Source organism: Gopherus flavomarginatus, chromosome 8, assembly GCF_025201925.1.
Source record: "Gopherus flavomarginatus isolate rGopFla2 chromosome 8, rGopFla2.mat.asm, whole genome shotgun sequence".
Classification (NCBI taxonomy): domain Eukaryota; kingdom Metazoa; phylum Chordata; order Testudines; family Testudinidae; genus Gopherus; species Gopherus flavomarginatus.
This window is the reverse complement of record NC_066624.1, coordinates 105,794,760-105,821,824: the sequence shown is the minus strand read 5'-3', so window position 1 is coordinate 105,821,824 and position 27,065 is coordinate 105,794,760. Positions and strand designations below refer to the sequence as shown.

Genomic DNA, 27,065 nt, shown 5'->3' with positions numbered 1-27,065 from the left:
GCACGCTAGTAAATAGAAATGCTCTTTAAGCAAAATTATTAGAGATCATAGCTGACACTCATTTAAGAGATGCTGTTTAGTACTATAATTGCATTCTAATTTGTAATAGCTATAAATTAATAAGGAAGCCATTCAGGGCATGGGCTGTGCCTAAATTCAGCTCTTTATTTTTAAATGAGAGAGCAAAGTAAATTGATATTGAAGGTGAGTGGTGGGAAGCAAACGCAGTCAATAAGCCTATAAAGGTCTCAGCCAATTGCCACTGAGCTTTCAGCATATTACGCTGACCTTGTATGAACTTAAGTGGGATAAGTCACCAGCTGGGATTGAAAGCCTATGAGCAAAGCTGGATACTGGCAGAGAAACAGAGCACATTTCTGACCGCGAGATTCTTCTTGACTCTGTCAATGGCCTCTTGGTGTAAGCGATGCGGGCAACAGGTGCTCAGGAACTTGCCCTTCACCGTTGTCCGAATAACGGAAGGAGAAATGAGATCCTACTATGATTTCCTAAAGAAATGCGTTAAACTTGAGTGCATGGCGAGGAAAGGTATGTACCATTTCTTTGAAAGAGAGAGCGCCCTTGCTTGCTTGTGTACATGTTAAATTTATCATTAGATTTGCAAAGAAATCTCCACTATCTTTGAAAGGGCACTTTAATCTTCTCCTAATGCTAGGAGCCAGGTGTCAATAATTGAGAACAGGCCAGATTCTGATTTTATTATACCTGGCCTGACTTCAACAGCAGATTTTATAAGTGTGTAACAGATCGTATAATCTGCAAATATTGGGTCAGGTGACCAAAGTATTTGAAATCCACATAAATAGATATTTGACATCCTGCATGATGTAAGTAAGATTAAAAGCCCAAATATTAGGGACTCCACGTGAATGGCCTGTGCGTGCAAAACTCTCACTGAAATCAACTGGAGGTATGTTTTGTGAGTGAAGGAGGCTGCAAGACTGGGCATTAAATTGGAATCTGGCCCTCTTTTTTCCTTCTCCAAATGTGATGCTTTTGACTCCAGTGGGCTTATGCCAGAAATGAATCTAGCCCAAACTGTCCTCACTCCCATGTTCTGTATGATTCAGGCTTGTGTGGCTTAGGGATAGCATTTCACTCTCCCTCAATGTGGGTTGTTAGGAAAAGGATGTACATTTAAGGTACAAGGCAAAGTAATTTATGTCAGTCTATATATGCAGGCTAACTGTGTATTGGTACAAGGGCAGAACTTAAGCTAGTTCCAAGATGCTTTTGGGTAGGATCAAATGGCAAAAAAGTAAATGGGCTGTTAGCGTTCATAGAGGCGTGGACTCACCAGCAGGACGCACCACAGGGGTGACTTCTGGGAATTAGCTTGTTCCAGCTCCAGAGCAACCTCTGCAGGCCGGTGATCCACCTGTCCTCTGGCCCCTGTAGTAAGTAGAGGCCCTGAGATATAAACCTTGGTTTCAGAGGCCTGAACTAAAGTAATGGTCAAGACTTTGCTAACAAAGCAAAGTGAAGCTGTGAGCCAGAGGCAGGCCCTGCTCACAGAAGCTGGCAAGGAAAGGGCTGATGCTGCAAGAAGATACGTACGTAAAAGGTACTGAACACTAGAGATCAGAACATTCACACGCTTGCACATTCCACGCAGATAATAAGGAACAGACTGACCCATCCCAATGACAGGGCCAAAAGGGGAATATGATGGATGGAGTTGTTTTGTTCGAACCAACATGTATAAGGTGAGAGGCGGCACCTGGCTACGTCGAGGGGTTGTACCTGGCTACGTAGAGGGGTTGCGCCTCAATACGTCAGGAGTGATGTGTAACTTGTTTGTACCTGTGTATAAGAATACATCCCTGAGGTGGTATCTTTGTCCGGCTGAGGGGGCAGTGGAAAGTCCCGCCACTGACTGAGCCGAGCCCATTGACTGTGGGCACATATTTGTAGTATGCCCTGAGCTAGAGTAAAAATCTACAGGGAACTATCATTGTGTCCAGTACGGCAATAAACCTGGCCGATGTGCCTTAATACCTTACTAGACTCTGGGGGTTCTCTTCGGGTCTGCTGTGTCAGCTATCTGCAGAGTTGGGGCAGCACACAGAGGGAACACACGCACACAGCCGAGTGATACCAACATTGAACAGAGCAGAGCACCACACTGGTAGCATCTGACAATACTGGTGACCCCACACGCTGATATGGTGAGTAAGAGAGCTGTCCGCTGTAAGAATCGCAATCTAACATGGCAGAAAACCTCTTGCTAGGGAACCCTCTGATTCCCCTCCCTTTTGATCCCTACGGAGTTTGATAACTCATGGACCCGCTGGATTGCCAGTAAGGGGGTCCATATGAATTTAAAAAAGAGAGTGGGGAAACATGGACTGGCATATGTAGAGCGATGATAGAAACCGAGGCTCTGAGAAATAGTAATAACAGTAAAAAAAGCAAAAATTTTGCAACTCATGTCTATGGCAGTGAGATGGCTTAGACAGCATGCTGGCCAAACAAGTAAAAGAAAAAACAGGAGAAGCAGAAGAGGCAATCCGGGCAGTCGAGCACTGGAAAGTCCAAGCTCTTTTAGCAGGGCAGCAGGCGGTCCAGACTCATAATATGCTTGAGCAAGTAAAGCAGGAAAATAAAAAATGGGAGACAGCTGTAAAAAACCTGCAGAAGCAAAAAGTGCCACCCTCTGGTGTTCAATGCACTTCAAGTGCTGTTAAAATGCCTGAAGAATGGGGACAGAAGTGGAAAAAGGTGGCCCTAGTAAAATTAAAAGATGAAATGGGGTCCACTGCATTGCAACCATCACCTTATGATAAAAGCCAGGTTCCAGTTAAATTTAAACCGGAACCTAGACTGGTGCCTGTCAGAACGGGACAAGTAAGTGCGCAGAAGGAAAGAGTAGCAAACAATACTCTCATTGAATTGGTAAATAAAATGAAGGAAAAAATGGAACAGTTCACAGAGCACATTAGGAGACAGGAGCTGCGACTCGATTGCAGGGGAGTGAATAAAAAAGAATTTCAAAGTAAAAAACTGAAATTAAGCAGGTTAACACTTAGAATTGCTGCATTAACACATGGAGCTGCCCAGAAACCGTTAACTGCAGCAAAAAAGGGCACTCCCACTATCCATTTGGCATGCACACAAAAGCAACAGACACTGGGGGAACAAATTCAGGTTTTACAAGAGCAGGTATCTCCTCTCAGAGCCAGGATAAAAACCAGGGGCGCAATTCCCAACTGTACAGGTTCCCAATTGCTTTGACCCATGGAACCACACTCTGTGCTCATATCTGAAAATATAACCTCGTTTCTCATATATTTTTACATACCAGTTAAGTTTTGTCCTTTATATGTTTTCTCAGTTTGCTAAACTTGCTGCTGCTGCCCATACTTTCAAATACCTTGATAGTTAATCTCTCTTGGCTCAGGTCTCGCTACCTTCCTAGGTTGCTCTTCACCCTCCCTTTTCCACCACCTTTCCTCACTTCTGCTCTCTCTCTGTTTTAAAAGTTATAGTTTTTACAGAAACTTCCAAAAGATAAAGCAATTGAAAACAGAACAAAACAAGAATCAAAAAGAAAACAAGGTAAAAACTTTAAATCCAGTAAATTAATTATTTTAACCCTTCAGGAATGCAACAGCTGGAATTATTCCTAACTTTCTTGAAGATATGATTGCCAAGCAACAGAAATGCACTCTCTGCTTCTAATCCTAACCACTAACTAATATTTAAAACATGGGCTTTTATTTCCATATAGCAGAGTTTTAAAATAATGTTACATATAAAGTAGTGCAAAATTCCTTGTTACCAAATTAACACAATACATTTGGCAAATATTAATATATTTTTATCAATTTATGTTACAAGTTTTACATAAGGTAATAACTTGTTTATTCAAATGTGTAACCCTTTTTACTTTTTATTTTTGGTTGTGTTATTTTGTATAGTTATGAATAGAATTCTAGTGCCATTTGTTTTTAATTGTAAGTTTGTCCTGTATGTCGTGTGTATCTTGTGTCTATGTTGTGTGTGTCACGTGACTATTTTTTAAATTATTTTTATTTTGTTGCAACAAAAGTCAATTTTATACCCTTTTAAAAAAATGTAGATGTGGTACCACACTATTTTAAAATCATGGTTGGGGTATAATCATAGTATTATCAACACCAATTTTTGTGCAAAGTTCAAAAAGGTTTCAGTTACAAATATATGTACATATATTTCCAACAAATAATGCAATTGCAAACAAAAAAATTCTCTTTTATCAATTGCAGTTTTGTTTTTTAAGTTTTTTTTTTTATTTGTTGTTCAAAGAAAAAATGTGAGGGGAAACCTCAAGATTAAGGTAAAAATAATATTAACAAAATGTTAATTTCTTGTTTGGGCTTTTTATAAACTTGTTTGCACTTTTAAATATAGTTAAAAGAATGTCATAACCAAAATGTTTTAAAATAACAATTTATGCATAAAGCTAACCAAACAATTTCAACAGGTTTCCACAATTTCAACAAGTTTCCACCTTTTGGCTCCCAAACATAGCAGAGCATCATGAAAGTATACCCTCAAATACTGTCAAAGTATTTGCATGTATCTGTATTTAAAATTTATTTTGGTTTAATTTTATATGCTTTTCTTTTATGATGTCATGTTAATGACTTTCCACTGCCCCCTCGGCTGGACAAAGATACCACCCCAGGGATGCATTCTTATACACAGGTACAAACAAGTTACACATCACTCCTGACATATTGAGGTGCAACCCCTCTATGTAGCCAGGTACAACCCCTCTACGTAATCAGCTGCTGCCTCTCACCTTGTACATGTTGGTTCGAACAAAACAACTCTGTCCATCATATTCCCCTTTTGGCCTTGTCAGTGGGATGGGTCCACCTGTTCCTTGTTATCTGTGTGGAATGTGCAAGTATGTGAAAGTTCTGATCTCTAGTGTTCAGTACCTTTTTAGGTCCGTATCTTCTTGCAGCATCAGCCCCTTCCTTGCCAGCTTCTGTGAGTAGGGCCTGCCTCTGGCTCACAGCTTAACTTTTTGCTTTATGTTAGCAAAGTCTTGACCATTACTTTAGTTCAGGCCTCATACCAAGGTTTATACCTCAGGGCCTCTACTTACTACAGCCCCCATGTCCCTCCCTGGACCCCGGTGCCCTTTTAACTGGGGTGCTGTCCCCTGGTAGTACCCCACCAATCTGGGTCTCCCCTCCCTGGGGAACCCCACACCCACTATCCTCACTTCACCTCAGTCTTGACTACTGCCCAGTCTCCACCTCACCCCCGTTCACTGTGGCAGACTGCAGTATCAGCCACTCAGCACAGCCAAAGGGGTCTGGACTGGCTGCCCCTCTGCAACCTAATACCTATGTGGGCCTAGCACCAGGCCCTGCAGCCTGGGGAGTTGCTGGTCTAGGGCTTCCCAGGCCCTCGGGCCTTTCCCCAGCCCTGCCTCACTCTAGGTCCTGGGGTGAGTTCCCCAGCAGCCAGGCCTGTGTCTCTCTCCAGTCAGAGTGAGACTCCTGAGCTTCTGGCTGCCCAGGCCTTCTTATAAGGCCTGGTTGCTCTGTTTGGGGCATGGCCCCAGCTGCAACCACTTCCCTTAATCAGCCAGGGTTTTACCTTGCCCAACCCCAGCCCTTTGCAGAGCTTTTCCAACCTCTTCCGGGCTGGAGCTGGTGGTCACCCCACTACAGCTTTATAATACCATGGTTTGATTATTAGAGTTGCTGAATACCCACAGCTCACCCTGAAGTCAAGAGGAGTTTCAAGTGCTCAGTACCTTTTGATTTTCTCTTCTTAAAGGAAACATGATGGACATCCTTATTTAGTGTCCCTTATCAGTAATTATTGGAACCCAAGAGTTAAATTTTGGTGTGGTTGCTTAGCTGGGAATCTATGATTTTATTTCAAAGGACTTGGCACTGTTTTCAGCACCACTCCAGCCTTTTCCAATGTCCTTGTTACTTTCTGCAGAATTTGAGTGTTCATGTTTTTTAAAAAAAATCTTGCCTTTGCAGTTGTGACATGCTTATGGTGTGTTTAACTCTGAAGCAGAATGATGCTAATTTAAATGTCAACATTGTTAGATGTCCAATGGCTGATCATTGTGGCAGAACATTCCGATCCATAGAGATTGTGGGAAGAGTCTGATAAGCGAGGAAAAAATGTAAAGAAAAGATTAACCCACTAGCGCTCTTCATGTTGCTTTTCTCATTTCGTTAATGCAAATGTTGACCATTCTAAGCGCCTGGTTATTCTCCCAGTTTATTTTTCATATAAAAATACCCAGCAGCCACCATGTGCTGGAAGCAGATATCAAAAGAGTACATACGGTGGTTCTTGTTTTAAGTTAGTGTGTCTGATTTAATCCAGTTAGTGTATTAGGTGACAACCTAACAACCTGGTTTCAAATGCCTCCAAAATTTGAGGTTTGGGTCTAGATCCAAAGTTGAACAACTCATTGGGCCTTCTCCTCCAGTTCCACACTTAAAGGAATTTCAGACCTAGGGGGTGCTCCAGGCCCCAGCACACCAAGCGCGTGCTTGGGGCGGCAAGCCGCGGGGGACGCTCTGCCAGCGCCACAAGGGCGGTAGGCAGGCTGCCTTCGGCGGAATGTCTGCGAAGGATCTGCTGGTCCCGCGGCTTCGGAGGACCTCCCACAGGCTGAAGCAGCCTGCCTGCCATGCTTGGGGCAGCAAAATGCCTAGAGCCTTCCCTGTTCAGACCCAAACGTGGTGGCTTCAGATCCTCTCCAAACAATGGCATGGAGAGGAGTTAGATGGAAAGAAAGAAGCCTCACCTATCTCTTTAGTATCTATTTATTTGTTGTTATTTGTTAATATTATGGTGGTGCCCAGAGGCCCAGTCAGGACTGGGGTCCTCTTGTGCTGGGCACTGCGACTTGGAAACTGCAGTCTCAAAGAAGATAGTGAGAAGATCTATAGGGAGCAGAGCTTCTCTCCTGTATTCTATCAGGGCAGCTGAGAGCCACAACAGCCTGACAAAGCCTAGTTACAATTGCTACAGGGGTATAGAAGTCACAGATTTTAACAATGTAATCTGTAGTTATAATGCACTTTATCAGATAATAAAAGTGCTTTACAGGTGTTAATTATTTAAGCTGCATAACACTTGTGAGCTGAGTAAGCATCTTTGTTCTCATTTTACAGATGGGGAAACTGAGGCAGAGAGCGCAGATAACTTGCCCAAGGTGATGTAGACTCTTAGTGGCAGTGCTGGGAATAGAAACCAGGGATGGAATCCTGGGCACATTGAAGTCAATGACAAAACTCCCACTGACTTCAGTGAAATTAGGGTTTCATCCCAGCAATCCTGATTCCTAGCGCTGTGCTCTAACCACAAGGAAACATTGCCACACTGCAATATTGCAGTCTGAAAACTGGGACAAACCCAGTGGTATGTGGTGCTTTTTTGTGAAGGAAGTCCTTTCTTGCCACTTGCTTAACTCTGTTTTTTGGGCAAGTCACTAAAACTTGCTGTGCCTCCATTTCCCCCTTTGCAAAATAGGACTAATAGTTTCCTGTCTCACCAGAGGTATGTACAAATGTTAATAAGCATCATAATACAGTGTTTTAAGAGCATGGGATGCATAGGTGCTGGAACAGGGGATGCTGCTGCACCCTGTGGCTTGAAGTGGTTTCCATCACATACAGGGTTTACAGTTTGATTCAAGGCTCTTAGCACTCCCACTATACAAATTGTTCCAGCGCCCCTGATGCGATGAAAGGCACAAAATAGCTGAAAGCGCTGGTAGCTGCATCCTGCATCTAAACATGCTAATGAACTCTACCAGCTCCTCTCAAATTCTGTGTTGCCAAACCCAGTCATTCAAAAATCATGACTCAGGTCCTGAAACAACATGAAATTGGTTTAAAAATCCTGAGACTTAAAAAAATAATAATAATAAAAAAATAGATTTGGGGTTCTTTTAATTTGCTTCCTGGTTTTTTGAGTGTTTAGGGTTCACATTTTCAGGTTGTTCTCCACACAACGTGAAAGAGAGAAACTTTTTTTTTTTCATTTTTAAATGAAAGTTGAGATTCTCCTGTAATTGCCTGAGTCCAGCAGCTGGGTAGTTAAAGAAATACACCAAATATTGCAAGACTCACAATATCACAGGTGCTGATAACGCCACACTTCACAGCTGGCATGCAAACTTGGGAAACTTACTGCGTTTGAAAATATATTGCATGCAATCAGGAGATGGAAAATATTGTGTTTGAAACAGTTATAGATCAAAAGCAGATTATCCGCTTGCAGCTGCTCTCTGCAGTGAAACTGGGTCTGTTCAAGGCCCCTTCTTCCATAGAACTGTAATGGCCATTGCTCTCGAAGATTAGAAATTGAAAAGCCAGCACATTGTGTCTCTGCTTCCATTTATTGTTCCCGTTATTATTTGGCTGCCTCAGTTTTGGGTTCCAGGCCTGCCATATGTGCTGTATTGTTTTGGCTGAGCGTCCTGTAACACTGGCATTTCCATTTGTGCTCTGTAGGGCTGGACCCTGCAAGCCCACTTTGCAGCATGCCAAAGGTGGTCGTTTATTTGTAGAGACCAATTGGAGTTGCAGAGGCATTGTGTTCGTCGTTCGATTTATTCAAAGTTCCTTAATTAATCACCGTGTCTTCACACTTAGGATTAGGATTATCCTCTGATCTACCTATAGTTCCTGGACTTGCACTGGTGCTGTTCCTCTCTGCTATTTTTCTTCCTTGTAAGTAAAGGAAGATGCTTTAAGAGTTTTACCATGGTTAAAGTTCCCGGGGAACACGGTCCATGCCTGGGTTGTGCTCAGAGAAACGACCTGGCATAGTATTATGGCTAGAAACTCCCTTTTTTCCCCCCCTGCCCAAATCAAATAGAAAAAGAGGTGTGTTATGTTAAGTTTACTCAACCCAGGCCAGTTTGCATTAACCACTTCAATTCCATCTGCTATGGGACACAAACAGCATATCTACTGCTACCTCGTGTAATGGGCAATCCCTCTGCACTTCTGAAGATCAGCATGGCCCATTGCACTGAAGCTGCAGTGAGGGCTTGACACCAAGCAGCTGTTTAGGAGACTCTTCGGGTCAAGTTGTCTTTAGCTGCATGTTTCAGAGTTTAGCAGGTTGGCCAAAGACACATCACAGTAGCAACAACACTCTGCATTGAATGTTATGACCCCTTCCGAATGAGGCTGGGGAACCGGAAAGGTAGCAAACAATGAAGTAATGATTGGGCCTGAGTTCTATTCCTAGCTCTGAGACATTCACTCTGACCTTGAGTGAGTCATTTGACTTTTCTTGTGCCTCAGTGTCTCCATCTGAAAAATGGGGCTAATGTAACTTACCCACCTTCATAAATCTTCTGATGTGAAGTGCTAAGTGCCTAGCATCATACTGCAGCACTGATAAGCCGAACACCAGTAACAAAATGATGATGATGTATTTGATTGCAGTAGCACTTTGGATCCCTGGTCCACAACTAAGGCTCCTTTGTGCAAGTGTTGCACAAACACAGCACAAAAAGATGATCCTGACCCCCAAAGAATATACAGCTCCTGCCACCCTGGCCTATTATTCTTTTGCTGCCACTGCTTCCCCCAGCAAAGATTTCTCTCTGGAAGAGCAGCTGTTACTTGCTCCCTCCTGCCCCTGGATCTGCTACACAGAGTTCAGTGGCAATAAAGGGTCATGAATCTGCATGCCATTAGCATCCCTAAAGAGCTGGTCTGCCTTCAGGTAAGGTTGCTGTTTCTGCGGAGATGGGGATTGGGTGAGGGGAATGCACCACAGAGGAGCTGGAGGGGATATTTGGTAAAGAAGCAGGTCATGTAGAGAGAGCATGATGCCCAAGGAATGAGTTGATGGGAGAAGTAAAGAACAGGCCAAGAGATTTCAAAACACACTAAGTTTCACTCTCAGAAGCCTCTACTTCCATGGTGATGTGATCAGGACAGAGTGCAGGTTTGGGCATCTGTAACTCATGAGTTCTACACCTGCCTGCATTCCTCAGTTGCCTGCATTTTTACTTTGTGCCTCAGTTTCTCTATCTGTAAAGTGGGAATCAGGCTTGCCTAGCACCCAGGACTAATTAGTTAATGCTCAGTTAGCACTTTGAGAATGTTAAGTGCCGTTGTTGTGTGCAGGTCGACTTAAACAAGGTATGCTAGGGCATGACCGTAATAACCTAAATACTGTACTAAGAGCATTATAAGCAGGAGGGTTTTGGACCATGATTGCAGAATTCTCCTGTAGCTTTTGTATTTATTCTGTTTGTTGTGCATAGAGGCTCCAGTCACGGGCCAAGATGTCCAGAGTGCTAGGTGCTGTACAAACAGAACAAAAAGACAATCCCTGCCCAAAGAGTGCAAGTGTTGAAATGCAGTACCCTACGCTATTGGCGAGATTTGCAGAGGGGGTTAGCAAGCCTAGAGCCCACTGAAGTCAATAAGATGGCAGGTGGTTGGGTGTTGCATGTGGGTTTGCTAACTATATTTTGGTCCTAGCGGGACAATTGTGGGTGACCTGGGTGGGAATCGGAAGTCCTGTATCTGAACCACTGCTGGTATCCCCTTGCTCCCTCCGTCTGCCCTTCTCACCATCGTAGGGTGGCAGAGAAAACACCCCCACACTCTTGCTTTTTTGTGTGTGTGTTTGTGTGTGTGTGTCATTTTCTCAATCCTCATGTGCTCTCTTCCTCAGATCTAACATATCTGAGGATAGCTAGTCAGCACTCCTCCAGCACTGAGCAAATCCTTCATCAGAACTGAAGGAAGACATGAGAGTTGATAGGGAGAAATGCTGCTGGAATATAAAACAAAGCAGAAATAAAATCCCAGAGCTGCAGTTTTGCTGTTTCATAAAAGATGTTACTCAATACATTTTTATAATACAGTAATAATTGATTTGATTTGAGGTTCAGACCCCCGCAAGAGGTTGTCTCCCACTTGCTAGATTTTGATCACTTTTTTACGTAAAAATATACCTTCGTTGCATCTGGCTGACGACCTAGGCTGGCCAGACAAACAAATACCCATTTCTTTGTCTAGGGCGCAGTGCTTATGCATTGCTTGCTAACCACATTTTAGGATCATATTTCTAACACATTTTCATTTCTCTGCATACACACCCCGACATACATCATGCAAGAATATTAATGAACAGTGAGTCATTAGTTCTCCAGTGATGTATTACGTGCCAACTTTTGGGTGTATATAATGACAAGTGTGTTAGCTATAGTGAGTGTGCCAGGCCCAAGGAGAGTTGCAGGCCTAGTCATGAAAAAACAATGGGCCTCTGTCCAGTGATGAGCTCAAAATATTAACAACCGGTTTCCTCCTCCTCACCCCACGAGGGGGTCATGCCCCCCCCGGGACTCCTGCCCCATCCAACCTCCCACATTCCTTGACACCTCATCCCCAGGATCCCTGCCCCATCCATCCCCCTTCCCTGTCCCCTAACAGCCCCCTGCTGCCCCATCCAACCCCTCCTCTTATTCCTGATGGCCCCCCGGGACCCCTGCCCCACCCAACCACCCCTTTTCTCTGTCCCGACTGCCCCTGGAACCCCTGCCCCTGACTGCCTCCCACTGCCCCATCCGACCCCTGGTCCTTCCTGACTGCCTCGCCAGAACCCTTGCCCCCATTCAATTCCCCTGCCCTCTGACCGCCCTGAGTCCCGACCTTAATCCACCCCCCGCCCTCTATCCAACACCCTCTCCCTGCTCCCTGCCCCCCTTACTGCGCTGCCTGGGGATGGGGGCCGCGTCACCCAGAGTCGGGGCTGGGAGCTGCGGGGGCCAGGCTGGAGTTGGGGGCGGGGCCAGAGCCGCTGGCCAGCCTGAAATCGGGGGCCGGCCCGCAGTCAGGACCGGGGGTCGGCCCAGAGCTCGGGGCCGGAGTCGGGGCCGGGGGCCGGCCCGGAGCCACGCCGCCCGGCCAGAGTCGGGACCAGAGACGGAGACGCGCGGTGCCTAGAGCCCTCTTCATGCCCCCCACCCCAGCTCACCTGCAGGAAGCTGCTGCTTCCTGCTCAGCCCTCCCAGGCTTGTTGCACTAACAGCTGATTGGCGGGAAGCCCAGAGGAGGAGCCTTCAGAGGAGGAGGCAGAGGCAGAGCTGGAGCCAGGTGAGCTGGGGCCAGGGGCAGGGCAGGGAGCTGCTGGAGCTTTTGTTAAATTTAAAAGCCCTTTACAACCGGTTCTAAAAGGTTTCTAAATTTAATAACCGGTTCCCGCGAACCGGTGGCAACCGGCTCCAGCTCACCACTGCCTCTGTCACACTGGTCTCTTGAGGATCTAGTTTGAACAAGTTATATGCGTGCCTCTCCAGGCTTCTCTGGAGGTTTTACAACCCAAGGGAATTTGCCTAACTCTCTCTCTCTCTCTCACAGACACACACACTCACAGTTCTTAGTTCCTGGAGAGCTGTGGTCACCCAACTCCACACAATTACATAAACCTAATACAGTGAGCTCTCAGAAAGACATTGCAGGAAATTGCCATCTGTGTCACAGGCACCACCTCCTCCTCTGGCTGTTTCATGCCAAGTTAGGTGCCTGCGTAACTCATTCCCTCAAGAAATGACTTAGATCCCCAACTCCAGGAGAGGGGTTCTTGGTTGTGGATTGTAAGCACAGATAGGTGCCCCCCTGCAGCCTGGAATTACTCAGAAAGGGGAGGGGCTTAGGACACACCCCTTACTCAGCGTCTCCTATTGGCTAGTTTAGACAGTTACCTCACTAGCCAGCTGGCTGTGGAAGATTACCTCTCCTCAGGTTTCAGAGTGGTAGCCCTGTTAGTCTGTATCAGCAAAAAGAACAAGGAGTATTGGTGGTACCTTAGAGACTAACACATTTATTTGGGCATAATCTTTCATGGGCTAAAACCCACTTCATCAAATGCATGCAGTGGAAAATACAGTAGGAAGACATATATACACACACACACACACCTCTACCCCAATATAACATGGTCCTTGGGAGCCAAAAATCCCTACCATGTTATAGGTGAAACCCCGTTCTATCGGGGTAGCAGTGGCAGGGCTCCCCGCAGCAGCTGGAGCCCCAGGCCCCTTAAATTGCCACCGGTGCCTCACTGCCAGAGCCCCGAGGTTACTGCGCTATAAGCGAACCCGTGTTATATCGGGTCGTGTTATAGTGGGGCAGAGGTGTATATACAGAGAACGTGAAAATGGCTGTTGCCATACCAACGCTAACGAGACTAATCAGTTAACTCTCCTCATTCATTCTATCAGGAGCCTAAGTGCCTAACTCAGGTTTAATGGATTGCATTGTTGTTCCAGTGAATTTTTTTCCTAGGTATCTAAAAGTTAGGCATTGCAATACCGAAGTCCCTCTGTGGATCTGAGCCTGAAAGACTAATCGCTCTCTCCAGGAGGAAATCCCATCTTAGTGAGACCAGGCTGCTGGAATTTCATTGAGTCCTTTTTGAAAACTCTCCTCCTCTTTCAGCGGTTAATTGAGAGCCTCTTTTCTTCCCAGCTGCCCAGTGCCTTCCTGAGGATGTTCATTACTGGAGGAGGGTGGCTGTTTGATGTGTTAACATGGAGATTGAAATCTGCAGCAGCTGTGTAAGCACAAAATGTTTCTAAAGCCACAGAGCATTTAGTCATGGACCCTTTCTAGTTTTCTGCCTTTTAAGTTACTACTTGTTTTTCTTGATTTGTGTGTATTCAACACTGTAATATGGCAAATCTCATTTGTTTCCAATCAGATCCCAGGGCAGCAGAAACAGGGCCGGCTCTGGCTTTTTTGCTGTCCCAAGTGCAAAAAAAAAAAAAAAAAAAAAAAAGGCGGAGTGGCTGGAGTCGGGGTGCAGGGGAACATGCCCTGGCTAGTGGCGGGGGGGGGAGAGGGAGTGGGGAGAGAAAGATAAGGAGGGCAGCTAGGGCTTCAGCAGGGCACTCGCCACACAGCCCTGACCATCACGCTGCCTGTCGGGAGGGCTCTATGCTGCTCTGGTCGGCGGGGAGGGAAGGACGTGGGCTGTCCTGTCAGGCTTGCTACAGACCTGGCATCGGCTGGGGCAGACAGAGCACGTGGCCTGCTCCCAGCAGGGCACTCCCCTCTTCTGCGCCGCCGCCCCCTGCAGGGTGGCTGGATTAGCAAACAAACAAAAAAACCAACTAAACAAAAAAAAAAAGTGTCCCTGTCGCCCTAGGATTGGACGGTATGCCGCCCTGGAGAATCTGCTGCCCCAAGCATGAGCTTGCTTGGCTGGTGCCTAGAGCTGGCCCTGATGAATATAATAAATCATGAAAAGTGCTAGGGTCCCAAAGCAAGGTGGGAACCAATCGGTTCTCCTGCCACTGAAATGCAGCACCTCTGGGTTGAAATACAGCAGCTGTTCAATAATAGCTCACCAAGGACTAGAGAATTGCAATGAAGATGATGGAGGCATGGCTTGACTTCCATACGAGGAGAGATTCAACAGATTAGTACTACTGAGTGTAGGAGGGAGAAGAGTAAGAGGAGAAACCATAGAGGTAAATCTCGGTGAGGTACAGAGAAGGCCTTTGAGTGCTTCTGGTTTTCCTTCCATCCCATAATACAAGAACAAAAAAGACTTCAGTTAAATTTAAAAGGAAACCCCTTCAACATGGCTAGAAGGAAACAACTGTTAATGTTTTTGTTAACCTGTGGAATTTGCTGCCCTGGGATATTAGCACCCCTATTCCAGCCTTGCCCATACTCTGTGTACAAGGTCGTAAGCAATTTTGGAATAAGGCGCTCAGCTATCATGGTGATGGGCATGATATAAGATCAGAGAAGTCTTCTTGTGTCATCTGTACTGTGCTAAGCCCACCTTTTTAGTCAAGCTTCATGGTTTTCCCCTGTCCCCTTCATCCCACCAGCATTCTCAGCCTTGTCCTCCCATTTAGCTGCTTGTGCAGTCACCTCCATGCCTCTTCCACATGCCACCATATGCATGGTACAACCTCCCCACTCCTCTGTAAGTCCCTTACCTAGCTCAGATCCAAGTCCCCATTAAGGACCGGCTCCTGCCATGCTGCTTAGAGTCAATCTAGTTGACCAATATAGGAATTGCCCATTGTCCCTCTCAACCTCTGTTTGCAGAGCTAACCGGGGGAAGACTGTGACTTCCAAGCAGGGACCATCCCTGCTTGAATGTTTGGAAAGCACCTAGGACATTGTGGGTGTTACCATTACTAAATGAATGCAGTGCAGTACCTGCGGTACATTTAGACTGCCCTTATGCTCTGTCAGTTGCATGAACTTTTTTGATTCTCTTCATAACTGGATTTTTTTTTTCTTCAAGGGCACGTGAAACAGCCTTTAGCAGGCAAAGATGTGTTGATGAAGAGCTTTAGCAAAGAAAGCTCAGCAAAAACCCTTGCAGACATGGCATCTCATTCCTATTCAGAAGTCTATTTCTGCTTATTTGGTTATAATGGAGGGAGGCTGCTGAGTTCAGCTAATTTGTCAGAACTATTGAGTCATTGGTTTGGATGCGTCCTGCTCTCCTGCTGGAACGATGCACCTTTGCTTTGGCTTGTGTTGGGTCTCTGAGGCACAAGGATATACGTGCCTGAGGCTCTGCTTACCAGAATGACATTGGAGCCCTTCATAAATAAGAGTGTAATCATCCCCTCAGCTCCAGGAGCGGTAATGACTCACATCAGGAGAATCCAAGCTCGGGGATGGGGTGAAGAATGCTTCACAGGACTGGTTCTGTGGCCTCTTTCCCCAAACCCCTGCAAGTTTCTCCACAGGCGTGCACTGGGTCAGGTAGGAGGGATGGCTAATCTGTGGCATCAACCCTTCTCAGGTGTATGGGGATCATGCACGGTAAGGATATGCTGACCCTGTATGTGAAGACTTTCCAGTAATGGTTTCACAATAGGAGACTTGGCTTAGATGGTGGAAAACATCACTGCGAGGGGGTCGAGGCACATGAGTAAACAGAGGGGCTCAGTGTCCAGCCACAGGTCACACATTAAGCACTGTTGACACACACAGTGACACTGCTGCAAAACCGAGTTATAAAGCAACTGAATCTACTAGAAACAAATAATTAAAATATCGGGGTTGAAATGGCTGTCTGTAACTCTAAACTTCTACACTGTATCTGCTTTTCTGTTTATCACTTGCACTGTGTGTGTGTCATGACACAGATACCTGCAAAAACAAACTAGAGAGTTTTAATCTTGAGTCCAGCTCCTCAGATGGTGTCAATCATTGTTGTCATTGGAGCTGGCCTGATTTACACCAGTTGCTCTGTCCCTTTGGCAAAAAATGTTCCTATTTTTTTTGGTATTGTGGATCTTTTATTTGTGAAACAAACCACTAAAGAATAAGCAGTGTTTTTATTAAATACACTGAGTTAGAGGATGCTCAGATAATGTAAATTGCTGTAGCTCTGTTTTGAAGTTGCTCAAACTCTGATGACTTACATCGGCTGAGAACCTAGCCCATTAAGGTTCAAACATCCAATGGCAGAGATGCACAGTGAAATGGTCCTTATTCAATTATTCAAAGGATGAACGTCTAGTGACGTTTACAAATCTAGATGATGAAATCTGAAGGTGACTCTTACTGGTGTCTTCAAGTATTTTTTTTGGATTAACAGGAATTGCTGGCTGGCTGCTTTGCTGAGGTTTCTAGTTCCTATTTGAAGGATTTAATGGTCTGCAAAATTCAAAGCCATTTCAGCTTACTGGAGTCATTCTGAAAGATTAGCCGCTAAATTCACTTGCAATATAGGGGGTGAACCCTCTGACGCTTTGTCCCGACCTGTCATTCCCTCTCCACGCCTTTCATTCCAGACTACACTCTGGGAGGAGGGAAAAGGATCATTGCACACTCGAGCAATGATCTGATGCATTTGTTAGCCAACAGCTAACAGTGTATAGGTGGCGCCCGGCGTAGAATTTGTAACTGTTCAGTGTTCCATAGAGTGAGTAACTCCTGCTAGTGGAGGACACTACAGTATTTCAGCAGAAGTTATATGTTCTGTCCAGTAGAGGGCAGCGGTCTACACAAAGCATTCATTACCTGTTTTCCCCTAACACACTTAGGGCATGTTTACACTATAGCCCAGGGATTCTCAAACTTGGGGTCGGGACTCCTCAGGGGGTCATGAGGTTATTACATGGGCAGTCGTGAGCTGTCAGTCTCCACCCCAAACCCCGCTTTGCATCCAGCATTTATAATGGTGTTAAGTATGTTAAAGTGTTTTTAATTTATAAGAGAGGGATCACACACAGGTGTGTTATGTGAAAAGGGTCACCAGTACAAAAGTTTGAAACCACTGCTATAGCCCTAAGCCGACCTATGTTCGGTCAACTTACAGCCACCGCAGTAATTACTGTGGTTGCTGATGTCCACATTACTCTCCTGTCGGTGGTTCGTGTCCTTGCTAGGAACGCTTCCACTGACTGGAGAGGGGCAGTGTTTGGGGAGGCCTCTCATGGAGGTAGCGTTAAGATGTCGGTGTAGTATGGCACATCGGCAGGACAAAGCTGCACTGTGTACAGTGACATAACGAGGTTGACGTAAGCTGCCGTACTTCAACTAACTGTGTAGTGTAGACCAGGCCTTAGACTTATTCTCTGTGTGAACCCCAAAATATTCACACAATCAGCCTAACCACTGGAACTGCATACTGGGTACACAGACCTGACCGTAGTCAAGTAACTGCATGCAAGTAGCATTTGAACCAGAACTTAGTACCTGCAACTCTAACAGAGCCTCTTACCCAGGGAACAAAGGGCCCCTTTTAGTCTGAAGCTGATATGCAAAAGCTTGATATAAATTCACCAACCAGTGGAGGGCCATATTTCACATACACAGAAACTGGCTCATCACTGCATGTTCATGTCATGTCATTCGCACACAATTTAAGGGAAAAATTAGGAAGAAAATTAATGCAGCAACATAACATTTGTCTTGCATTGTTTTCTTGTGTTCCCTTTATTGGTCTTATCGACCTGTTACCTGTTATCTTCGACTGTGGGCTCTTTTGTCTCTGCCCCAATCTTTTTGGTTTGCATATAAACAGTGGAGCTCTGCTTCATGATTTGGGGCCCTTAGGTGCCAGCACTGTATCAGTAATGTATAATAAAACCCAGTTGATGATTTATCTGTGGTATTATTACAATTCCCAGCCTGGGTCTGCCTGTGGGGACTGGATCTAAAAGCAGGGTTCTCTGCAATTTAAGTTAAAGGATGCACGCCATTAGCATGGAGGCAGCCACAGACTCAAATCTGTGTCCTAGCCACCATAGGGGGACAAAGAGCCATGCTGGGTTATGGGTTATGTAGAGTACATAGTGCCCCTCATCGGAAGCCTTGGCAGTAAAACTGCTACTAATGTAATAACATTGTCATTCAGTCGATTGGTATCAATACATTGGCCCTGATCATGCCAATGCTTAAGCATCTGAAAAGTTCACTTGTAAGTAAAATTAATGCACGGGGTTAAATGTTTGTAGGATCAGGGACATTGTTAATTCAATTGATGCACTGAAATGTTTAGCCCTGGTTTACACTACAGCGCTAGGTCAACGCAAGACAACTTACGTCCGCCTAACTCTAAGCGTCTACACTGTTTTCACTCCTGCCAATGTAAATCACCCGCTAAACTGACTTAGAAACTCTACCTCTACGAGATGCTTAGAGTCAATGTTGATGTAATTAGGTTGACACAGTGTCTGTGTAGACACTGCATGCTTACATCGATTGTTGCTGGCTTTCAGAAGCTGTCCCACACTGACAGTTCAATCGTGCAAGCGCTGCTGGTGAGAACGTGCACCACTGACACAAGGAGCAAAGTGTAGACATGCACAAGTCATGTAATTTCTGCGGGGACCATATGCCAATGTAGTTTAGGTTGATTTAATTTTGTGGTGTGGAGATACCCTTATATAAATAATGAAAGAGCAGTACTACCGTGACATAGGTAGAACATCAGGAAAGATATATGCGTCTGACGAAGTGGGTATTCATCCACGAAAGCTCGTGCTCCAGTACATCTGTTAGTCTATAAGGTGCCACAGGACTCTGCTGCTTTTTCAGATCCAGACTAACACAGTTGCCCCTCTGATAGTAAAGATACATCGCTGTAACTGCAGCCGCAGCCTCATGCCCTGTATTAGCGCTGTTGTAATCCATAGTATTTTGGGGTCACTGTAGGAATTTTTTTTAAATGGTGCCCCCATCAAATTGTTTATACTAAATCCATTGAATAAAGGCTCAGTTTATTGTGTCTGAATTTATACTGCTCATCCCTGTAGGAGCTCAGTGCCCCTCAGCCTCTCTGAACATCCATATTCCGAGTCAGACGGGAATGAGGAGCCCAATTGTGCCTCTCAGAGGAAGGGTTAACAATTGGCTATTGTGTACGTCAACCCCCCAGGCGGTCTGTGTCACTAGGTTAGGAAGCACTTTTTGTGATCTCCTTCTCTGAGTGTGCACCAAGCAGCCAGCAGACCCCTTACAATCCAGGACAGATCTGCCCTCCACAGGGGCTGAGTCTCTCCTTTGCCTAATGTGAACTTATTACTACACAGAGACTGCAGAACAGCCAGCCAGCTGTGAGATGAGGCAGGCGCATGGTTGTGTGTGAGATCCTCCAACGGGGAGGCGTCCCTTTTTCAGCTTTTGAAACTGACTTAAGAATGGAGATGGTGGGGGCAGCTTGGAGCTGAAGATCCCAAGAAGGGCAGCTGGATCTCTTCAGGCAGACAGGTTGGCTTTCTGTGATCACACTTACTGTGTCGTGTTACTGAGGCATATGTAAAAGGCACTGCAGGCTGCTGCTGCTGGAGCTTGACGTTCTGTCATATAACAGCAGGAACAAGGAAATATTTTGGAGGCAGCAGCAGAACGTTCCCTCTGCTCGCCGGCTGGAGGGCTGCCTTGTGCAGGAATCATTTTAAAAAATTGGTTATAAAATGATGCTTTGTGGGAAGATGAAGAACTAATCTGATGGTTGGGGATCCCTAAAGATTTCATTCCATCTGCAAAACAATCTGCTGGCGAGGTTCAGGAGTGATGTGCAAGGACTCCTGCCGTCCAGTCTGTTTCTCCTGAATGGCTGAGTGGCATGCCAAAGTAATATAGCAAATGTAATAGGCATTATGCATTTATTGCTAGCTTTGGAGTCTGCTGAATACTATTTGTCATTCACAATGGACTTTAACAAGCCGGTGTTGAAATATAAAGCCTCCTCTTGTTGCATCCTGTTTACTGAGCGGGGCGTTTTTAAAGTGTTCCCTTTATTCTGCATAGATGTGTAGCTAGAATTTTAGCCAAGAGGGTGAAATAAACCTGGCTCAGGAGAAAGAAGTTGTTAAAAACCATTAAGAGATGTTTGTCTAGGGACCAGATTCTGATCTCAGTTACATTGCTTTAGATCTGGAGTAAATCCACTGAAGGTGTAACAGATTAGACCCTGCTCTCTAATGTCTTTGCAATTAGGAAAGTTTCTGCTAGTTAGAGGGTTGTTTGAGCTTTGTGAAACTGTCTGAATTCTCCATTTCAGATTAATTCCTTTTTTATTTTGCCAAAAGACGTTGAAATGATGTGGGTGGGGGTTTCTTTTTGGGGGTACTTCACAATATAAACATGTTCATAATAAGCATAATGTAGGTTTCCTGCATTCTTTACAGCTACAGCCTTGTATGATCTTATTACACCACTATCGCTTATGATTAGAAGCATCTGTATCACAAAGCAAAGAGTTTGAGAGAACCTGAACAATGAATACATACACTGCCACAATTAATTTGCCTAATGATCTGCCATAATCATCTGTATACAGCTATAGCAACTCTTGTCTGAACTGAGTTGTGACAGGACTAATCTAAGACTCCAGGTGCATATTTAAGTTCATATGGCCTCCTGGCCCAAATTCAGAAGCGAAATTATTTTTGCAAGTCCTAAAGACACAAACTCTCTAGCAAAAAAAGGAATAAGATTTATTTTCACTTTCTTTCCAGAAGCCTCCTGTGTCTGGAGGAATGAATTTGATTTACTGAGGGCTTCCAAATTTTTCTTCTTTAAAAAGCCAGACATCGACAGACCATTTCACTAGAGATGGTTAGACTGGAAAAAATGACCCCAGCATTTCCTTCCCACTAAAGAGAGGTCTGTGCCAAAGTTTTCTTGCAACTGGCATGCAGCACTAAAACAACCAGGGAAGAGTGCACACTAGCAGTAGTACTGTGTATATAGCAGCAGTAATGATCTGCTTTGCCAAAGTCTGCATCAGTCAGCCCGCCTTTCCAGTCTGTTCACCTACTTTACATTGGCATATGACCCAAGAATAAATATTTCACTGATTTATTAAAATGATAGAGGAGCCTGAACTAGAACTCTGGATCTGCCCCCCTCTTTCAGGACAGTTTTGGGTCTGGATCTCATACCAGATCGGAGCTTCCTGGCCATCCCTGACGTCTTCAAAACTTGTACTAGTGAATTTATTTAAATATCCACTTAACTTTGAGTGTGTGAGCGTTTCCTTTGGCTTCAGCACAACTACATTTGTGCTTAAAATTTAGCACACGTTTGAGACATGATCCAAACACCCCTGAACTCGGGGGTGGGAGGGTGAAGTTTGGGTTTGGATCCAGATTTTCTGGCTCCATCCCATCTCAGTGGAAACACAAACACATAGGTAGTAGGGGAAGCAGGCCTGATCAAAACAAGCTACCTCTGTGAAAATGCATGGCTGCAGTTTGCTGTGACAAGTTACCTGGCTCCTGTGCGTGGGAAGCAAGGACTTCGTTACGCTGGGGACAATCGTTTTTTCCTCGCTGTTCCTCTCACCTTCAGTGACCCAAGCCATAATGGTCATCCTTGTGCCTGGAAAGAATTCAAATTCCTTCCCTGGAGGCTGACACTAATGGCAGTGCTTTGCACCGCCGTAGTACGTTTTATCCAAAGTTCTCAACCCGTAGTTGCTCAGCTAACAGGACCAAGTCATATGGCAGCTAGACATCCCACCCTAGCCCAATATCCTGTCTTCCGACAGTGGCCAATCCAGTGTAACCCACACACCTTCTGTGTGTAGTGGTGTGTCCCATCTAGTGGCACCAAGACCACTTAGCGAGAGCCTTAGCTAACAGTCAGTTGGCTTTTAGCTCATCCTGTAGAGCAGTGGTCCCCAATGCAGTGCCCATGGGTGCCATGGCACCAGCTGGGGCATCTATCTGCGCCCATGGACTAGCATCCGCTGAAATGCCACCGAAAAGCGGCAACGTCAAGGGGCTTCACCGCCGAAATGCCATTGATTTTCGGCGGCATTTCAGCAGTGATGCCTCTTGATGTTGCTGCTTCTCTGTAGCATTTTGGAAGACGCTTGTCCACTGGCCATGGTCCTCGGTGGCCCGTTGTCCGGCGCCCGCCAGACGAAAAAGGTTGGGGACCACTGCTGTAGAGGCTTGTGAACTAAGCTCCAGAGGTCCCTGGTTTGATCCTGCCTGCCGCCTCTGGTGTTACATCAGGTGCCCCAGAGGGAATGAACAGAACAGGTAATCCTCAAGTGATCCATCCCCTGTCACCCATTCCCACTTTCTGGCAAACAAAGGCTAGGGACACCATCCAACTGATATAATTTGCTGTATTCTGCACCATCAAATTCCTGGACATCTGCTGTCAGCTGCCATTTTGTGAGGCAGAACAGATGCAACTCAGATAACAGAGGAGACCAACCTAGTGTTCTCCCTCATGGAGACTCACTCTTGCTCCTTCCTGTTTCCTTTTGTGGGGTTGAGCTGAGCGTGTAGATCTCTTGATCCTCCCGTTACCAGAGTGGACCAGGGTATGTAATACAAGGAACTTAAAACGAGGGATGTCCAGATAGGTCATGCAGTAGTTTATTGCTTAATATTCAGGAGTTGGGTGTGTCTCTGGTCACTGGTTAGACTAGACACACTCCATGTTAAGTCATTCAAACTGAAGACTATGGCTGCTCTTTGAGCATGGAAAAACACAACCGCCACGTAGGTCACTTTCATCTCTGACTTCTGTGCCTCTGTCATTTAGAGCTAAAAATGAACAACATGAGGCTCCTGAGCCAGCAAAGCAGACCACATGGTGAAATGAACCAAATGTAACTTGAACAATCTCTGCTGAAAGCTTCTGGCTGGGAAGAAACGTTCACAGATCCTCCCACGACAGGAGCCGAGGCAAAGCTCCATGTTAATCATTAGCTGCTCCCAGTGATTGAAACGCTGGTCCGGATTTAGCATGACAGGGAGAAGAAACTTCAGAGAGGATTTGCCTGGTGATGAAAGATCTGCGTGGGCATTAGTTCAGCTCCTGCTCACGTAGTCATTCCGGGACACAATTTTCTGAATAATCAGAAGCTTTTTTTCCTTTTAACCTTTTCCTTCTGTTTCATGGGTGTCGTAGGGTGCCACCTGCAAGACTGCCTTGGTTCCGTCCCATGATGGAGGGTGCTACAGTAGAAATCCCATTCACACTATCCTCTGGCTGCCTCTGCTCCCCAAGGGACTATAAGTGCATCTGCAATGCATCCTTCAAGTAAATAGGAATTTGGTCTGAGGAAGGACTGTAGCACCAGGCCTTTAATCCTCCTAGCCCAGGGGCGGGCAAACTTTTTGGCCTGAGGGCTGCATTGGGTTTTGGAAATTGTACGGAGGGCTGGTTCGGGGAGGGGGTTGTGGCCCAGCCCCCACCTCCTATCTTGCCTCCCCCTGGGGACCCTTGCCCCATCCACACTCCCTCGCTCCCTGTCCCCTGATCACCCCCGGCCACCCCATCCAACCCCTCCTCTCATTCCTGATGCCCCCACCCTGGGACCCCTGCCCCATCCAACACCCCTTCTCCATGTCCCCTGTCTGCCCCCAGAACCTCTGCCGCCCCATCCAACCCCCCCTCCTTCCTGACTGCCCCCCTGGGACTCCTGCCCCCATTCCACCCCCTATTCCCCATCCTGACCCCTATCCACACCCGCCGCCTCCTGACCACCACCCCGAACTCCCCTGCCCCCTTACCGCCAACCCTCCCTGCCCCCTTACCGCGCTGCCTGGAGTACCATTGGTTGGCAGCGCTATAGCCATGCCGCCCAGTTCGTGCTGGGCCACGCCGCTGCCGCCACCACCACCACACAGCTCAGAGCACCGGCTCAGGCCGGACTCTGCAGCTGCGCTGCCCCAGGAGCTCTCAACCCCACCACCCAGAGCATTGCGCTGGCAGCGGAGCGAGCAAGCTGAGAATGCAGGGGGAAGGGGGGACGGTGAGCCTCCCGGGCCAGGAGCTTGGGCGCCAGGCAAGACAGTCCCGTGGGCCGTAGTTTGCCCACCCCGTCCTAGCCTAACACCTGCTTTCCTGCTGCATTACAGCCCATGGAGGTGTTGCTCCTAAACCTCTAGATTGGTCCATTCTGTCCTAGCAACAAAACCAGGATTTGAAAGGGGCTGAGAATTATTTTGAAAATAGAAGCTTTTACACTATCCGCATCCTACCATGCTCCCACGAAATTATTAAAAAAAACATTCATGATGGAAGTTGCTTTTTCGAAAATAAATATTCCCTTGCAGCATTTGCAACCCAAATACTGCAGCCTGGGGAACCTGTAAGAGAAAATGACATCAGTGATTCAATGGACGAACAAGTGGAACTGCTCTTGTTGATTTTCATGGTCTGAGAGAGTTGCAAACAGTAAACAAAGAGCATAAACAGGGCTATAAAACACATCTTTCTGGTTTACTAATCCAAGGTGCATTTATAGATGGGGGTGGGTGGGAGGGGAACTGGTTTGTTTACAGTACATGGGGGGGGGGGTTAGATTGATATCTTCTGTTACAATTAATGGAAGATGCATGCCTAAAATCCCTTAGCCTGCTTTGAAAATCTTAACTATGATGTTTCAGATGCCTGAATCCTTTGAAACAAGGCAAAAGAAAATTTGTTCATGAATTGAGCAGATGGTTTTTATTTCAAAAAATGTTTCATTTTATTTTCTCTTTGCAGGCTAAATAGAGTGTGATTGATTTGATTTATTTCCAAAGGGGCTGGACACCTGCACCTCCTGACCAAAGTTAATTGGGAACTACAAGCGAGCAGTGGCCTTGAAAACTCGGGGCCTGTATCTTAATTGTACTTCAGTTTTTTTTAAGTCCCACATTAACCTTTCAGTCCACGTGTTTCTGATGAAATCTCTGACCCTGCACACATCCCTGCCTCTTTTGTTTTGTTTTTTTTTCCCCACTGTGTTTATCTTAATTTTACACTCCGATTAGAATCACAGGTTTGTGCTGGCTCGAGAGCAGAAGGCTGATCTCTACTCAGATCGTGGACAAGGCGAGTGGGAATTAGGGTGACATCCTTCTTGAGTTTGACAAAGGTTTTCTTTCGCCCTCAGGGTGCCTGCCTCCCCCCACACCCGCATAACATGATATAAATGCAAGAGGCGTCTTTCCACCCTCATTAAGGAGGGGATGAACTTTGCACTGGAAATTTGTAACCCGTGAGTCCAAGATTAAGGGCAGTGGTAGTGGCCAGTCACTAATTAACAAAGAAACCCCAGTGTCCTGTTATGGCTGGTTGCCTCAGTGTCTTTCATTAAGCAATAAGGCTCTGCTGTGTCATTCTGCTAGGCAGTCGGGTCTTTCACTCTGGCAGCTCGCCTTTCAGACACTCATTTGGAAACCATTCGTTGTCATTAGCATATAAACTAATTCAGCTTTGCTCAGCGAAGGGTGGGGCAAGGGGAACAAGATGATGTTTGTAATCAGCAGTTGATGGTGCCACTCATATAGGAGCTGGTTTTTGCGGGCTCTGCTCCAAACCTGCCAGGAGAGAGAGCGTGCAAGTATCCCAATCAGAAATGTAGCACCATGATTAAAAGGGAAAAAAAAAACCCACCACCAAGAACCATGTCTGACTAACTTCCTTTAGGAATCACAAAGCGTGACTGAGCAGTTTTCCCTTTTAGAGATGAGTTTGTATCCCTGCAACTTCTGCCCTAGGGAATCAAAAAGAGGAGCAGGGCTAGACAGAGGGGTATGGTCATTGCTTTTATTTTTACAGAAGAAAAAAGTGTGTGTGTGCGCGCATGCAGAACTAATTTATGGCGCCTGATTCTGTTGACTTATGCCAGTCTTATGTTGGTGTTGGTCTAGTGGCTCTGCTGGAGTAACTCTGCTCTCCCAGTGGTGTAAGAGGAGAATCAGACTCACTGAGTCCGACGTTTCTATGGGGCCGAAAGGCTAGATTCCCAGATAAACATGTAGGTGTGGTTGTCTCGGATCCCCAGTGTTGTGCAATGCCCCCAGATTTGGAACCGTTGCTTGGAGGAACCCCTTCAAGGTGCCAGACCTGCAAGGGGTCTCACCCTTTCTCCAGGGTAGGCCATGTGGCCTCACTACTTCCTTTGACTGAACGTCTGCAGCTCCAACATCCCCGCTTCACGCCATAAACTCTCTTCAGGGAGTCCAGGCGAGGTAGCCTCCCGGTAGAGACTTGCCCACTGTTCAGGGTTTAATGCACCTCACCAAGTATTCGCAGTGACGCTCGGGCAGCATTGTCAAAAGCAGTCGAGCTTATCAGTTTATTGGAAAACAGCCTAGGAATCCTTAGGAGAAGTGAAGGTTAAAACATAGTCTAAGTCCATTCTGGTTAACCCAGAGCCCAGCCAAGCTGTAGTGAACTCTCTGTAAAGACCTTGTGTCTCTCTCTGTCTGACCTCCTTGGTCATTTCCCAGGTGAGAGTCCTGACTCTTTCCAGCAGCCAACTCCTATTCCTCACCTCACAGCTCTTGAATATTTTGTTCTCAAGCTGGGGTCCTTGCTCAGCTTCCCTGCTGAGAGGTGGGGAAATCCATCTACCTCTGGGTCATTGGCTGTTAGGTGTCAATGTCCTAATGACTGGATTTGCCATGGTCTTGGATTTTCCATTGATGTGGGATGGGCTTTGGTTGAGATCTGCCCCGTGTAGGAACCCAGGGAGTAGGGCCAGTCTCACCTGACATAAATCAGAGCTGACTGAGAACACTTTAACAGATGCTTGGTTGCCACTGCCCCAAAGTGGACATTCCAGTAGCTGAGTACACC

The 27,065-nt window shown here is 46.0% G+C and overlaps 1 protein-coding gene across 5 annotated transcripts in view; it reads left to right on the top strand.

Annotated features, from left to right (window-relative positions):
* MCF2L2 (MCF.2 cell line derived transforming sequence-like 2) overlaps positions 1–27,065 on the top strand; it is a 302,991-nt gene that overhangs the window by 37,653 nt on the left and 238,273 nt on the right. The window contains exon 1 of one of the 5 annotated variants that reach the window (XM_050964265.1): positions 19,680–19,730. The exons of the other annotated variants lie outside the window; for them this stretch is intronic. The gene's annotated coding sequence lies outside the window, so the exon portion shown is untranslated. Of the gene's footprint in view, positions 1–19,679; positions 19,731–27,065 lie in introns of those variants that run through there. 5 annotated transcript variants of the gene reach the window in all.